General features: G+C 45.9%; 1 protein-coding gene across 7 annotated transcripts in view; it reads right to left on the bottom strand.

Moving 5' to 3' along the window:
- The window catches only part of Sntg2 (syntrophin gamma 2), a 226,846-nt gene that overhangs the window by 195,718 nt on the left and 16,680 nt on the right, over positions 1 to 14,448 (bottom strand). Inside the window, exon 1 of one of the 7 annotated variants that reach the window (XM_074049065.1) lies at positions 7,284 to 9,333. The exons of the other annotated variants lie outside the window; for them this stretch is intronic. The gene's annotated coding sequence lies outside the window, so the exon portion shown is untranslated. Of the gene's footprint in view, positions 1 to 7,283; positions 9,334 to 14,448 lie in introns of those variants that run through there. 7 annotated transcript variants of the gene reach the window in all.

Below are 14,448 nucleotides of genomic sequence, written 5' to 3'. Positions count from 1 at the left end.
ACATACAAAAAATACAAATACCGGGTAGACAATGATAGAAAAACCAGAGCCAGACATGCCATGGCGTGCAACAGTGTCAATTTAGGTAGTGGTAACAACACGGGAAAACCCACAGGAGCATGGACCCCTGTACCTGCCAGAATGGAGAGAAATTGCCTCTGAGGGGAAGTGTGTGTGAGCCCATGGTGCTGCAGGTGTGAGGCACCACCTTGGAAAACAAGGGATGTTACCAAGTAAAGTTGAGCCCCTCGGCACTAACACCCCAGAGCGCCTCCCATTCCGGAAATGTTAGCCACCATTCTCTCAGCTCTTCTGGGAACGAGGGGGCTCCACACCTGCCACGGGGGCCCTGGAGCAAGGCCAGGACACCTTCCGTGCACAAATGAGAGCAAGTCTTTCCAGCCTTTGGGCTCATGGTCCCCACCACAGTCATGTGTGGACAGGTGTAAGTGGCCACATCCAAAAGGATCCTATGCTGAACCACGAGCTTCACACACTTTTTTCTCACCATGAAAAACTGCTCACCTGTTCATTATGTTTCAAGCATCTAAAAAAAAAAGTAAAGCCCTTCTTAGAACACAGGCTGAACAAGGCAGCAGCCCTGGGACATTGGGACGGAGAAATAAAGCCCCCTGTGGGACACAGCAGAGAAACAGCACCTCCTGACTGCAGCATTTGTACAGAAGAACAGACAATTACGCTGTCTTCCGTCACATACTGGAGGGTATTTCAGCAGCAAAAGCGAATAAACTAGCTGTGAGAGCCCATCCACAGTCCAAAGTCCTGACGTTCCCACAGTGAGTGTGAGATGCCGTGAGTTCTGGGAAGAACTCCTTAGGCACTCGTGGGAACTTAAGATTTCAAAGCTGGAGTGAGGAAAGAACACATTTTGTTCTTACACGGGTCTTTAAATACCAAACCCAGTGATTTTACACGTTCCATTAACCTTACGGAAAACTCAGTTCCACGTAAGACATCGTCCGTCAGCACGCTAACGTGTGTTGACTCTCAGGCTCCCCTCCTGTTATTTCCGGTTGTAAAGCTCTGCAGTGACCATCTGCTCAAATGCCGTGTAAGCGCCACGTGTGAGGACCAGCGTTACCACTCCAAACCATCCACCTCCTGCTCCTAAGCAAGCTGACAATTGTGTGTGAGAATCAACACAGCACGAACATCTGAAGCGTCAGAGCACGTGCCACACGGTCCACTCACATTCTCAAGAGTGTGGCCACTCAGGGATGCCCTTGTCGGCTGTGTCCTATCTAGTAGGACACAGCACTTGCTTTACAAATGCCAGTACTGAGCTCCTGCGCCGTTCCTAAACTGGTGATGATGCTGCAATCCCAGGTGGGCACCGGGCTTGGGGACAGCTGGGTGTCTGCAGGCAGCCTGCAGCATCACCTGCTCCCATTTCAGATGGCTCAGCAGGAAGAAGCTCTCGCTGCTGTCCAGTTGTTGGCTCCTCCTCATGGGGAGTGAAGAGTGGAAAGAAGATGGGGTGCTCGTGCGTGTTCCCCATGTCTCCTCAACTGTTGTGAAACACTCAGCCCTGGGAGCCCACTCTCTTGCCCTGCATGGTGAGACTCCAACATGAAAACCTTACAAAGCAGCCAGGTGCCCGCAGCTGTGGGGCCCATTGAGATCACATCCTGGCATTGCCAAGTGCTCACCTGAGGACTCCTACACATCTGTGTACAGGAATGGATGAGTATGTTGTCAGCTGTTCACTCACTGGAATATATTTTATTATAGTGTGCTGTTCACCCCTAGGCAATTTTTTAAAATAAGTATGCGCTGTATTCGAGTGGACCATAACAACAGGTCAGTCAGGGTTCAGAAGCAGAGGTCAGGGCTTTCCATTGCAAAATGCACCCCGCCCCGTGCTCACTGTAAGAATGCACTGTGTTAACCACCTCCTCAATGCCGTGAGCAGGCGTTTCTTTAACATGTGCAAGGCAAACATTTACCTGACTACTGGCAGGGGAGGATGGCGCAGACGCTCATGCGCCCTGCCAACTCAAGACTTTCACGGTTATTCAGGGCTGACTTCTGCTGTACAGGGCTGTCAGATACCTTTCTTTCTGACTGCAGGGTGCTTTCGTCTTTCTCATATGACACCCATCCCCTCCCAAGTCTTGTATAGAGGTCACTGGAGGGCACTGAAAGAACCACAGGGACTGGTTTCTAGTTGTAAGTAATGTGCCCTCTTAAGTGCGGCTGGAGGGAAGCTGACCACTCCAAGCCTCAGCTGACTTGGCCGTTGGAGTAGAAAACAGGGCCAGCACCTGCAAAAGCTCCCCAAGCTCCTCAACCCAGAGGCTCCTTGGTGACTTTAAAATTCTTCTGTCCTGTGTTCTAACAGCTAGTGTCCTCCTGTCCCATCCCACAGCTGAGCTGGACACTGGTGGCCCCCAGGGTTGTTCTAAGGAAGAAAGTGATGCTTGTCTGTGAGGCGGTCACCTGGACTTCAGGTTATGAAGGGACATCTGTGTGGACTGTGACAGTTCTGAGGTGACAGCAACAGGCACTGTGGTCACTAGCTGAGTCTTCAGGCAGCATGGGGTCTAGGTGTCAGGAAGCCTCAGTGATCTTCGACTGCCTTGCCACGAGTACCAAATGCTTCTCCTCTGAGGTTCCTTTGTCACCTGGAGCTGTGGAGGTTGGCCTAGCTGTTTGCCAAGGGCATTAACAACAAAGAAGAGGCTATATTGCATCATCTCAAATGGAACTCACTAGATACTGGATATTACATAAATATAATTGGTTTGCCAGGAGTAAGAAGGTCATGATAAAAATGCCTTTTCAGAACTCTAATCTATGCATGGAAAAGACTTTAAAAGGCTCATGACAGCCAGGATTTACTTCTCAGTAACACAGGGAGGGCTGGCAGCATGGAGGAGGTGAGCAAGCACAGGCCTGCCCAAGGTAGGAGCACAGGTGGGTGGGCACAGGCCTTGGAACAGAGCGAAGCTGTCCAGGGAAGAGACTCTGTACTGAAGGCAGTGCTCACCCCTGCACAGCCTTGCATTTTCCTAATAATGAGTATAGAAGAGTATCGCTGTCTTTCTATACCTCCAATGTTAGAGCAACTTTTCACATTTAGATCACCCAATGCTTACCAACTCTTGGTTAATGTCTGAGAAAGAAAGCTCGGTGTGATGAAAAGCCTGGCTGGCCTCACACATTGCTGAGGCTGAGTGAGAATGAACATGTTTCTGTGCAGAGATCAACTGCTCCTCACCAAGCATTTGGACCACAAGAGCTGAGTGTAAATCACATTCTATCTTCACACAAATGACATTTTGAACTTTTTTTTATCAAGATAGCTTCTAGAAAATACTGCAGAGTTTAGTTCAACTGGACACGTAAACACCAAATATTATTGTGCAGGTGAACAGTTCCTGTGGGTTTTTAAAAATTTCTAAAATCATACAGCTAAATAAAGTTAGATGATGGAAAAGCAGAACCCCCCCATCCACAGGAGACATGAACCAATATCTCCAGTTGGTGCTGAAACTGTGGTGGTACTGAACCTCATGATTTTACTTCATAAAATAGACTCAGTAAGAGAACAATAACTGATAATAAAATACACCAAATATAAAAAATCATATCTCAATAAAAGTTGTTTGAAATTTATGAATTGCTTATTTCTGAAATTTTCCATTCAATATTTTAGACCATGGTTTCACTTACGTGTGACCAACCATGGCTGGAAAGTATTAAACGAGCCAGGGACAGGTGACTCATGCCTGTGATCCTACGTACTTGGGGGATTGAGGATCAGGAAGATCGTGATTCGAGGCCAGCTGAGGGAAGAAGTTTGTGAGACACCATCACAATGAATAACTGGGTGTGGTGGTGCACACCTGTCATCCCAGTGACAGCAGGAAGCTTAAAATAGGAGGACTGTGGCCTGGGCAAAAAGTGAGACCCTATCTCCAAAATAACCACAGCAAAAAGGGCTGGAGACATGGCTCAAGCAGTAGAGCACCTGCCTAGCAAGCACAGAGCCCTAAGTTCAACCCCAGTGCCACCTATATAACGAAAAATTCAAGAAATAAACCATCATAAATTTTAAATGGCAGGTTGAGTGGCATCTCACAGCATTCTGCTCTGTCCTCCTGGGGCGTGCTCTGTGGGGTCGGGGGAGGGAGATAAGGCAAGGAAGACTGGCATTACAGAACTATGGGAAAACCATGTCACTTAGAGAGAATGGACAAATTTCTAGAAAAACACACATTGACAGAACTGAATAAAAAGAAATGCTTGATCTCAATACCTATCAAACAAGCATGTAAACTGAAATAGCAATTTTTGGCAAATTCTACCCAATACTGAACAGATAATTGATAACAGTTCTTCACAAACTTCCCCTCAAATAGAAGAATAACTCTTGATGCCCAAAACAGACGTGGATATCACCAGAAGACTACAGACCAGTATCTTTTAGGACACAGAAGAAGGGTATGCACCATGTCCCCGTGGGGCTCTTTGGACAGAGTGGAGAGCACAGCTCACGGTCATCTCAGCAGAAGCGGAAGAGAAGCTGGGTAAAATCCAACACCCTCTCATCATGAAAATGAGCACCAAACTAGATCCAAAAGAGAAAATCATAACCAGATAAAGGGCGTCTGTGAGAGTCCACACCTAACATCACACACAAGGAAGAAGTCTGAGTGTCTCCCTGCAAAGACCGAGAACGGGACAGAGACATTCACTCTTGCCTGTCCCATTGAGAACTTGACAGAAGTTCTAGCCAGGGTAGTTATGGGGAAAAAGCCCGAAAACAAACACACTAGAAGTTAACAATTAAAACTAGCTCTATTTACAGATGAGTGATCCTTATAGTCAGAAAGTTTAAGGAATCCACTAAAGTTATCTGAACTATGTGTCCAAGGACAAGATCAATACGTAAAAGTCACCTGTGTTTATATGTGCTTACAACAAATGACCTATGAGTGAAATTAAGAGAACAATTCCATTTATAGGAGCAAAATGAATAAAAACCCACGATGATTTTATTAAGAGAAATGCAAAACTCTAAGAAATAAGGATTATTGTTCAAGTAAATTAAAGAGGAACTACATACATGGAAAGGCATCCTATAGTCATGGTTTGGAAGACACAAGAAATGACAGAAAAAAAACTCAAACTCTGCTAGAGAATGAACACCATGTGGCATTCTTTGCAGAAATTGAAAACCTGGCTCTGAAACTTTATAGGGAATGTTTCAGAGTCCCAGTTTCAGATCACGATGAGGTGGTCCCCGAAGGAGAATTAGGATAAACACACAGATCTGTAAGGATGGAGACAAGGGTCAGGGGAATTAAGACCCAGAAATGAGCCCCACAGATACCATCAGTCATCGGGCTTCCGACAAGACTGCCGGGATAAATGGAAGGTGGAAAGACCAGATTCACATAGCACAAAAGAAATACCTTTTCCTAAACAACAAAAAAAACCCTTTACCTAGTAGCAAGTGCTAAGCGTTCTTTAAGGCCTGGGAATAACAAAAGAGTGACTCTCTGTAAACTGGTCAGGCAATGGTTCATTTGGTCTCATGCTGAAAGAGCCCACAGCAGAAGGAAAACCAGTAGACTCGACTTTGTCTAGCTTAACACCTTTCCGTGCCAAAAATGCCATGAAGAGGGCTGGTGTGGTGGCTCATGTGCAAAGTCCTGGGCTCAATGCCCAGCACCAAAAAAGAAAAAATGCCATGAAAAAGTAAAAAAAAAAAAAAAAAAAAAAATACACAGAATGTGAGGCAGAGATCAGGAGGATTGCAGTTCAAAGCTAACCGAGGGAAATAGTTTGTGAGACCCTTCCTCAAAAAAGCCCAACACAAAACAGGGCTGGCAGAGTGGCTCAAGTGGCAGAGCACCTGCCTAGCAAGTGTGAGGCCCTGAGTTCAAACCCCAATACCACCAGAAAAAAAAAGACAAGTAATCCAATTAAAAATAAGCAAAAGATGTGAAAATACACAAATGCCAATTAAACAGACTAAAAGACGTTTACTGTCATTAAACACTAGGCAAGTACAAATGAACTTCAGATATCACTTCACGTGCACTAACATCACCCTAACTAAGAAACAGGCAAGAGGTCTGGGAGAAAGCAGTGCACTACAGGTGTAAACCCTGCAACGGGCTGACAGAGACAAAGACAAGGAAACATCCGAAATCAGTCGGGCCGACATTCCACTGGTGAGAACGTCAGGACTTGCACACAGATGCTCACAGCATCGATATTCGTAAGTGCCAACAGCAGAGCGACCTAAAGCTGAACGGACGAATGGAGAAACAAAATATGAAAAAAAGCATCATTTGACAACATCGGAAATAGTCTGCTGGTCGCTACGGTGAAATTATTGTACACAGAAAAGCCATCACGGAAGACCATGTCTCTGTCTGTATTTGTGTAAAATGTCAGAAGAAGCTAAGCCAGAGTCGGCATGGTGGGCTGCTGGCCAGAGCTGGGAAGCAGAGGTGTGGCTGCTCCGTGGACGGCATGTGCTGTGGAGTGTTGAGGTCCCGGATCAGACTGTGAGGGTCACTGCACAGCTCGGTGAATATGCTGAGAACTGCAGGATAAGACACTGTGATGAACAGCATGCGTTGTGTCATCTCTCAACAGAGTTGTCACAAACAGAAGGATCTGGGATGAACCCACTGGACAGGCCAGGGCCGCCTGCGTGACACAGTGGACGACACGTGTCTGTTGCTTGTTAATGTGAGCTGAGCGTCTGCCTGTGATTCACACGAGAAACGCAACAGGACAGGGCAGAGGTGTCCAGTTGCTCTCCTGCCTGTAAGTTAGAGAAAGTTTCAGAGACTGTATCACTTTGTCCCTTTATTCTCTCATTCGCTTTTCCCTACTGGGGATTCTGAAGTCTGATATGCCGTTTATTTTGAAGTTCCCAATGGTGGTGTCTCTGAGGGTATAGAAGTAACCATGCATCAGAAAGGATGCAGTTGTGATCTGTCTGCTGCCTCGCTTATGTGTTGTCTGTCTCTTCAGTGGCAATGTCTGTCCCCTGCTCTGTCATCTGAACCTGTCACCCACTTTCTCCTGTCTTTCTGTACTCTTAGCAACCATAATTTCTTCAATATCACCAATTTAATTTTTAACACGTCTTCTGCGTATTTATTTTTGCTGGTAGATTTTGTTACCTATAACATAATGAAATGTTTGTTTTTCAGTTCAGAATGCAGTATTGATTATCTAGCTAAAGCATGCAGGAACCCCTATTAAGTGCTTTCGATCTACACAGTACACATTACCTGCGACTCTTACGGGTTCTGGTCGAGTCCAAGCTGCTGCTGCCTTTGTCTCCTGACTTCAGTGTCGGGTGCACTTGGCCTCCATGTGAGCATCTTTGTGACTCTGTCTCAGGGAAGAAGGAATTGCCCTGTCAAATTTAAGCTTAAGGGCGATTCCCAAGTTGTCTCTCAGGAGACTTAGCATTCTGACAGTCGGAAGGAACTGAGAAGGGACTCATTGTCACGACTGCTGCTGGGTTTCTTATGGACAAGCAAGGACACTCACTCTGGGGAGACTAAGGCAGCTTGCCTTATGTCACCTCAGTAGCCAGAACACAGGGCAGAGATTGCGTTGTTCCTGCCATCACAAACATGGCACCCGCAGACACGCCACACCTCCACTGTGCTCCCTGGGTGTCACTGAGTGTAATATGAAGCAAAAAAACTGCTTCACATTCCAGCACTTGAATATAGTAGGTCAAGTCCATTGCAGGATTAAGGAAAATCAAATAATCCAGCAAGTTCTAATAGAGCAAGATCCTTTTCTACTACATAAACATCCTAATGCAATAAGGTGATGGGGGTAGTATAACAATTACAGCCTGCCTTGCCATTTTAGGATTGAAGTCAGGGTCTGAGGTTTTGGGTTTTAATGTTAAAAGACACCTATCCGCCTCCATCCACCTCCACTTCCCCACACCAGGTATGTATAAGTCATGCATGACTTAGGAAATTGAATCACTGTTTTGAGTTTCATCCTTGAAACTCATTAAAGATGAATATTTCAAGATTTTCAGAGAGAGCTAGTTGGAACCCCTACAGTCAAGGAAAAACAAAATTGCATCTGGTTCCCTCTGTCTTCAGTAGTAAACTATCTGATCACTAGCAGAAACACACAGAAGCAAGTTTTCGCTTTAATATGGACGAGACGTACCCACAGCACATGGCGTGTTCTTTCCTGGCCCCAGTGTGGTAAGGATTAAACAAGCCCACAGGAGGGAGAGGAAAAGGCAGTAAAGGAAAGCCTCCAAATCCTCTGTGAAATAGGCGGCTACACTGTCCAGTCTGCAAGAGGACACCGAGTGGCTGGCTCCATCTAAAGACAAATTTCCTTGTTTATATTTTAGAATAAGGACACCAACTTTTCCCTCTGACGTAGGAGACATTCCTAAAATGAGAGTCAGTGTAGCCCTGTTTTAATAGGTTTTAATTAGGTGCTTTCTCGGCAGTTTCGATAAGAATGTGCACACAAAAGTGATGGCATGTAGCACTGACACCTGCGGGGAAAGACGTCACCATTAACAGACAGCTCGGTGTTGCCCTGGGCCGAGTGCCATATCCTCTGCAGTTCCCACCTCATGCGGGGCCATGCTCTCAAGGTGGGGTCTCTGGGAGGTGACGACGTCTTCAGGGTGGAGGCCTCCGTGCTGTCCGGCACAGGAGGGGAAGGTGCTGCCTTCGCCCCATGGTCACGAGCTTTGCTGAGCCAAGGGAATGGATGGTTGGCCTTCCAGCAAGCACCAGAAACAGAGAAGAGGTTGTGCCCTGGGAAGCAGCGTCTCAGGAAGACCCCACAGCACATCAGCTACCTCGAAGAAGAGGAACCACCACACCACAGCACCCACAGAACCCACAGAAGCCGCGCCTGCATTCCGTGCTGACCTGACCGGTTGCCCAGCTGTAAGGGAAGGAGAAAGGCCACTTGGGGTGCAAGTGGCATTTATCTCAGCTTCTCCCATCCTTCCTACATTCAATTCCAGCATAAAATGCAGTGTTCCCTTGAAGCAAGACTAAGGAACTTGCTGTCAACCAAATGAAGCAGTTAACAAAATCCCTCAGCTGACCACGACGCAAAACTTGTCAGACAGGCTCTTCCCAGAAACTGCGAGGAGAAAGTTAACACAACCTAGGAGATAGACACGGATGAACAAGAACCAAGCTATTAAAAAAAAGCCAAACTGAAATGCTGGGGGACACTTTTGTAGAGATGCTTAAGAATCTTTTAAAGTGTTATCAACAAAGTAAACACTACAGCATGAAGAATCAGTAAACTTAAAGTCAATAGCAATTACCCAAGCAAAGCATGAAAGAATGAGCCTGGGGAAAAAGGAACAATAGGAAACCCAAAGCCAAGGGGAGACAACAAAGAACCTAATATTCATGAGATTAGAATTTAAGAAAGTGTCAGGAGCAAAACGGTGAGAGGGCAAATCCAAGGAAGCAGTGAAGGTGACAGTATGGAGGACAGGACTTTCCACCCGGAAGAAAGAAGCTGCAGGGGAGACCTCAGAGAGCTCCAGAGGAGGACACAGACACTCACTGCCAACCTGCCAGAGCCCAGAGAGGAAGAAAAAACCCTGACAGTGGGTAGCAGAAACCCCAGAGCAAGGTGTGTGAGCCAGGAGGCAACAACCTCAAACACCAGGAGAAAACAGAACTGTTGGTCAACGTCTGATGTCCAGAAATGTGTTTCGGATTTGCGGAGAAGACTGGGCGCACAGGGACCGGAGGAAGTGGGACTGCACCTGGCTGCAGGGGCCCAGAGCAAAAGCAGAGGGGGCACAAATACTATGGCCCTTTAAATCTGGTCAAAGCAAAACAACTGGTCTTCCTCGACCTGTCTGTGGCTAACTGTTAATTTTATTCGTTTATTTATTTTGAGGAGCCTGGGCTTGAACTCAGAGCCTTGTACTTGCCAGGCAGGCGCTCTACCACCTGAGCTATGGCCCCAGCCTCTTGTGCTCTGGTCACTTCTGAACAGAGTTTTGATGGCCTCCACAGCAATCATCCTTTTATTGGCCTTTCTTGGCTGAGGTGGAGCCTTGCGACATTTGCACCCTGGATGGCTAGAACCAGACCCTCCAGATCTCTGCCTCCCAAGTACCTAGATTACAGGCCTGATCCACCATACCCGGCCTGAAACCCTTAACTTTGAATTTAAAGACCTCTATGTCAGTGCATCTTTACCTTCTGTATGTTTTCTTGGTTTTTATTTATTTGGATGGACATTTATTAAGTTTTATTGGAGTATATAAGTGTACATAGTAAGGGGTTTCTTAATGGCATTTCCATATGCATGTGTAACGTATTTTGTCCACATTCACCCCTGTTTGGTACCGTTTTCTAGTTCTGCCCATCCTTCTTTGTCTCCTGGCCTTTGCAGAGTCAGTGTTTTTATTATTTAACGTTAGGGGTTTTTTTGACTTTTTAAATTTATAACTCTTTTGTAAAGTGAATGTGTGGTTGATGTAGGGTTTACACTGTACACTGTTAACGTATCACAGTCCACACTCAGGTGCTATTATAATGAAAGCTACTCCCGTTTCCCACCCTTCCGCCGACACCTCCAACACTGTGATACACCCTGCCTTACAGTTTCTAGCTTCTTCCTCTCTACATATACGATGTGTGCCTGCCTGCACACGTCCACATGTACAGCTCGATAAAGCAGTGGACACAGGTACAAAGCAGGAAGTGCCATCCACTGCACAACGGTGTGTGGGTGTGAAGTCACAGAACGGGGTCGTGTGGGAGGGAGACCTGGGGCGTGTCGTCCACGCTGAGGGCCTGCATGGTTTCCAACCACACGTGGGACATAAATGCAAGCACACTCTTCAGCATAAGACCTCAACGAATTTAAAACACAACAGAATTAAGGTGGATCACAAAGCCAAAAAGCACCTGGAAAATGTCCAAATATTGGGAATAAAACAGCGTGGTAAATGAAGCGCATTTCAAAGCGCAGATCATAAGCAGGTCAGAAAATATTTTGAAGAAGCAAATGTCTAAAGACATATCGAAATGTGTCAATCCAGCTAAAGTGCTACTTATAAAAATTAATAGCAGTAAAAGTTTAAATCAAAAGCCCCAAATTAATGATGTGAATAATACTCCCTGTAAGAAGACATGAACATCGAAATCCCAAGAAAGAAGCAGGAAGTAATAATAAGTTCAAACATAAATCAGTTATTTAAAAATAGAGAGAAACAATAATAAAAAGATGTTCTTGGAGTCTCTACTCCCATTTCCTGCACGGGGAGCAGACAGTGTTTCTCCCTTTTGCCCTATTTCTCCCCACTTTTATCCTATTTCACTAAATTCCTTTCCTAATAAACTTTACTATTATTTTTACTACAAAAAGGATGGTTCTTTGAAGAACTCAAGAACCTTGGTAAATATCTACCAAGGGTCAAGAAAAGTGAGTAGGTGAGGAAGCTGGGCAGGAGTTACAAACGCCAGGATGAAAGGCACCTGCCACTGTGCGGATGGCGTGTGAATAGCTTTGTGCGTAACTTCATGGCTTGGATGGAATGACAAAAGTGTGGGGTCAAAGCTCCCAGAATTCACTGGAGAAGACATGGATATCCCGAATGGCCTGTGTGTATTTACTTCACGAGAAAACTCTAGATGTAAGTCACTTCAGTAGAAAATCACTCAAAAACCTTCCCAGTTATTGTGGAGAATGGAATGAGTCTCAATTCACCTAGAAAGTCAGAACTACTCTCGTATCAAAAGCAAAGGCATCACAAGAGAGAAAGCTGGAGGTCGTTTCCTTTATAAACCTATCTGCCAACACCAGAACAGAATAACGTCAGATAAATTTATCAACGAATTGAAAGAATCAGACGTAATGTCCATCAGGATTTGTGCCAGTATTGCAAATTTGCATGAAATAATTGTCATACAACACATAAAACTATAAAACTAAATTATATCAACTTGTCAATGGATGTAAAATGGGTTTTCCAGTAATTTCCACACATTCTGGACAGAACCTCTCAGCCAACAAGGCATGGGAGGGAGGGGAGTAAGAAAATCTCTAGTTAACATGGAGCTGATGGTGAAAGGAGCCTTTCAGCATTTTGTTAGAGATGCTAGCCTTTGCAACATGGAAGGAAAACATGAAAAGAAATCCTGGAGATGGAAGAAATAACAGTCTTTACCACAGCTAGCATGATTGCCAAATAGGAAATTACAGAGAATCTAAAGCTAAAGCTACTCAAACTACCACATGGTGTCCACAGGAGCAGAAGCATAAGACAGCGTGACCACCAGTTTAACTTCCATGAAGCAACCTCGACAGCTTCACACAGTCACTAACAAAGTGTGCAAGCTCTGTGCACAGAAGCGATGCAGCATGGCTGGCAGAGTGTGAGAGTTTATGAGAAGTTTATCATGTGCCTAGATTGGAAAATCCAGTATTTATAAAATACCAAGTTACCCCAAACTGAGGTGTACGTTCAGCAAAATCTCAATCAAAATTCCAGCAAGCATACTTGCAGAAACAGAGAAAGTGATTCTGTCATTACATGAAAACGTGAAGTATCTAAAATAACTTTGAAACTAAAGAACAAACTGGACTGACTCGTGTTAATTCCAGTCTTGACTTACTGTTAAATTACAGTAATGAACAGAAGGTGACGGTGGCATGAGGACGGACATTTAGTGTCAAAGAAACAGAACCGGAAACACACATTTCCACATGAGACAACAGAATAAAATGCCAGAAAAATTTATAAGGGGAAGGTATTTTCAAAAAATGTTGCAAGAAAAATATGTCCAAATAAACCTCCCAGAACTTAGTGATATTAGATTAGGAAAGTATTTTGTAAATAGAGAGGGACCAGGAAACAAAAGGGAAACTGAATGCACCCAAATTAAAAACGTGCTCTGTCAACGTTCCCTCTCACGAGGGAGACGCGCTTAAGCCCTGGCTCTGAGCAGAGGCGGCAAGGTCACAAGCAAAAGCCACCAAGCCCGTCACACACTGTCACAGCCCATGGGAAATACCGTCGGCCTTCCTGTGAAGTCTGATTGCCTGTCCTGAGACCCTGCAATCCCACGCCAAGACGTTCCCGACAGAAATTCAAGTGCACCTCACAGACAGACTGCGCACAATACAGACACTACTACCACCAAACTACAGTGTCCATCAGTGGTGACAGGGTGGACAGGCGCCAAGGCCCCTTCAAGGGACCCCAGTCCTGACACCTACATCCACAGATGACTTTCCTGTTTCCCTCCCTCCCTTCTTTCTTCTCTCCCTGTCTTCTTTTTGGCTGTATGGAATTTGAACTCAGGGCCTCCTAGACAAGCACTCTAACACTTGAGCCATATCACAGCGTCCTCCTCCCTTTTGCTGACTTTAGTTATTTTTCAGATAGGGTATTGCATTTTTGCCCAGGGTCAGCCAGAACTGCAATCCTCCTACATATGCCTCCTGCATACCCAGGATTATAGCCATGAACCAACACACTCAGCTTGTTGCTTGAGATGGGCTCTCCATCACTTTTTGCCTGGGTTGGCCTTGAACTGTGATCCTCTCAATGCCCACCTTCCGAGTGGCTGGATTACAGGCATACACCACCGTGCCCAGTCCACAAGGGACTTTCAACAGTGCCATGCTATGGAAGAAAGCTGGACCCAAATCAATCTTAGAAGTAAGATCCTACTTACATAACATTTTGGAAACAGGCCAGCAGATGGTAGGGGGACAGAGTCAGGACTACGAAAGTGCTGTGTCTTGAGTACGGAGGGACTCCATCCCTGCATTTGTCAAAATTCTTCAAACTATGCAACCGCTGAGGGCAGATTTACTGTGCGGGAATTGAATCTCAGTTAGTCTGCCCCCCCAAAGCAGGAACAGAAGTAAATTCACTGTCACTGATGGTTCTAAAGGTGAAAGCAGTCTTACAATGAGGCAGAGTCGGATGTCTGAGGTTCAGTGACCGAGAGGTAAATGGCACTCTCCATCTGACCACCCTCCCTGCCGTCCCCTCACAAACCTGGAAAGGGAGGGATGGCAGCTGACCAGAGTTCAGCAGCTGAGATCCCTCCTGTGGGTGAGCAGGTGCTGACCGGGCAGCAGCCGTCACAGCGCACCACACACCAGACTCGGACAGGACGAGGCCAGAGGGGCCACCCTGGAGACAGACGTCACTCCATGCTGTGTAACGTGGACACAGCACATAAGTGGACCATAGCTGTAAGTGAACAGCATGCCACAAGGCCAATACTGGGTGACAGAACTGTAGAGTGTCCAGAACCAGAAGCCCTGATTTGTTGGGAGTAAAGTCCTGGTCCCTTCTGTAGGTGCACAGGGAGGCAGGCCCGGTCCAGCCCTCACAGCTCATATAGACCCAGACAGTGAATGTCCACCCCAGACACCTGTCTTCTGGACAGCCCA

Source organism: Castor canadensis, chromosome 12 (genome assembly GCF_047511655.1).
Source record: "Castor canadensis chromosome 12, mCasCan1.hap1v2, whole genome shotgun sequence".
NCBI lineage: Eukaryota > Metazoa > Chordata > Mammalia > Rodentia > Castoridae > Castor > Castor canadensis.
Note: the sequence above shows the minus strand (reverse complement) of the source record. Positions and strands in the feature narration are given on the sequence as shown.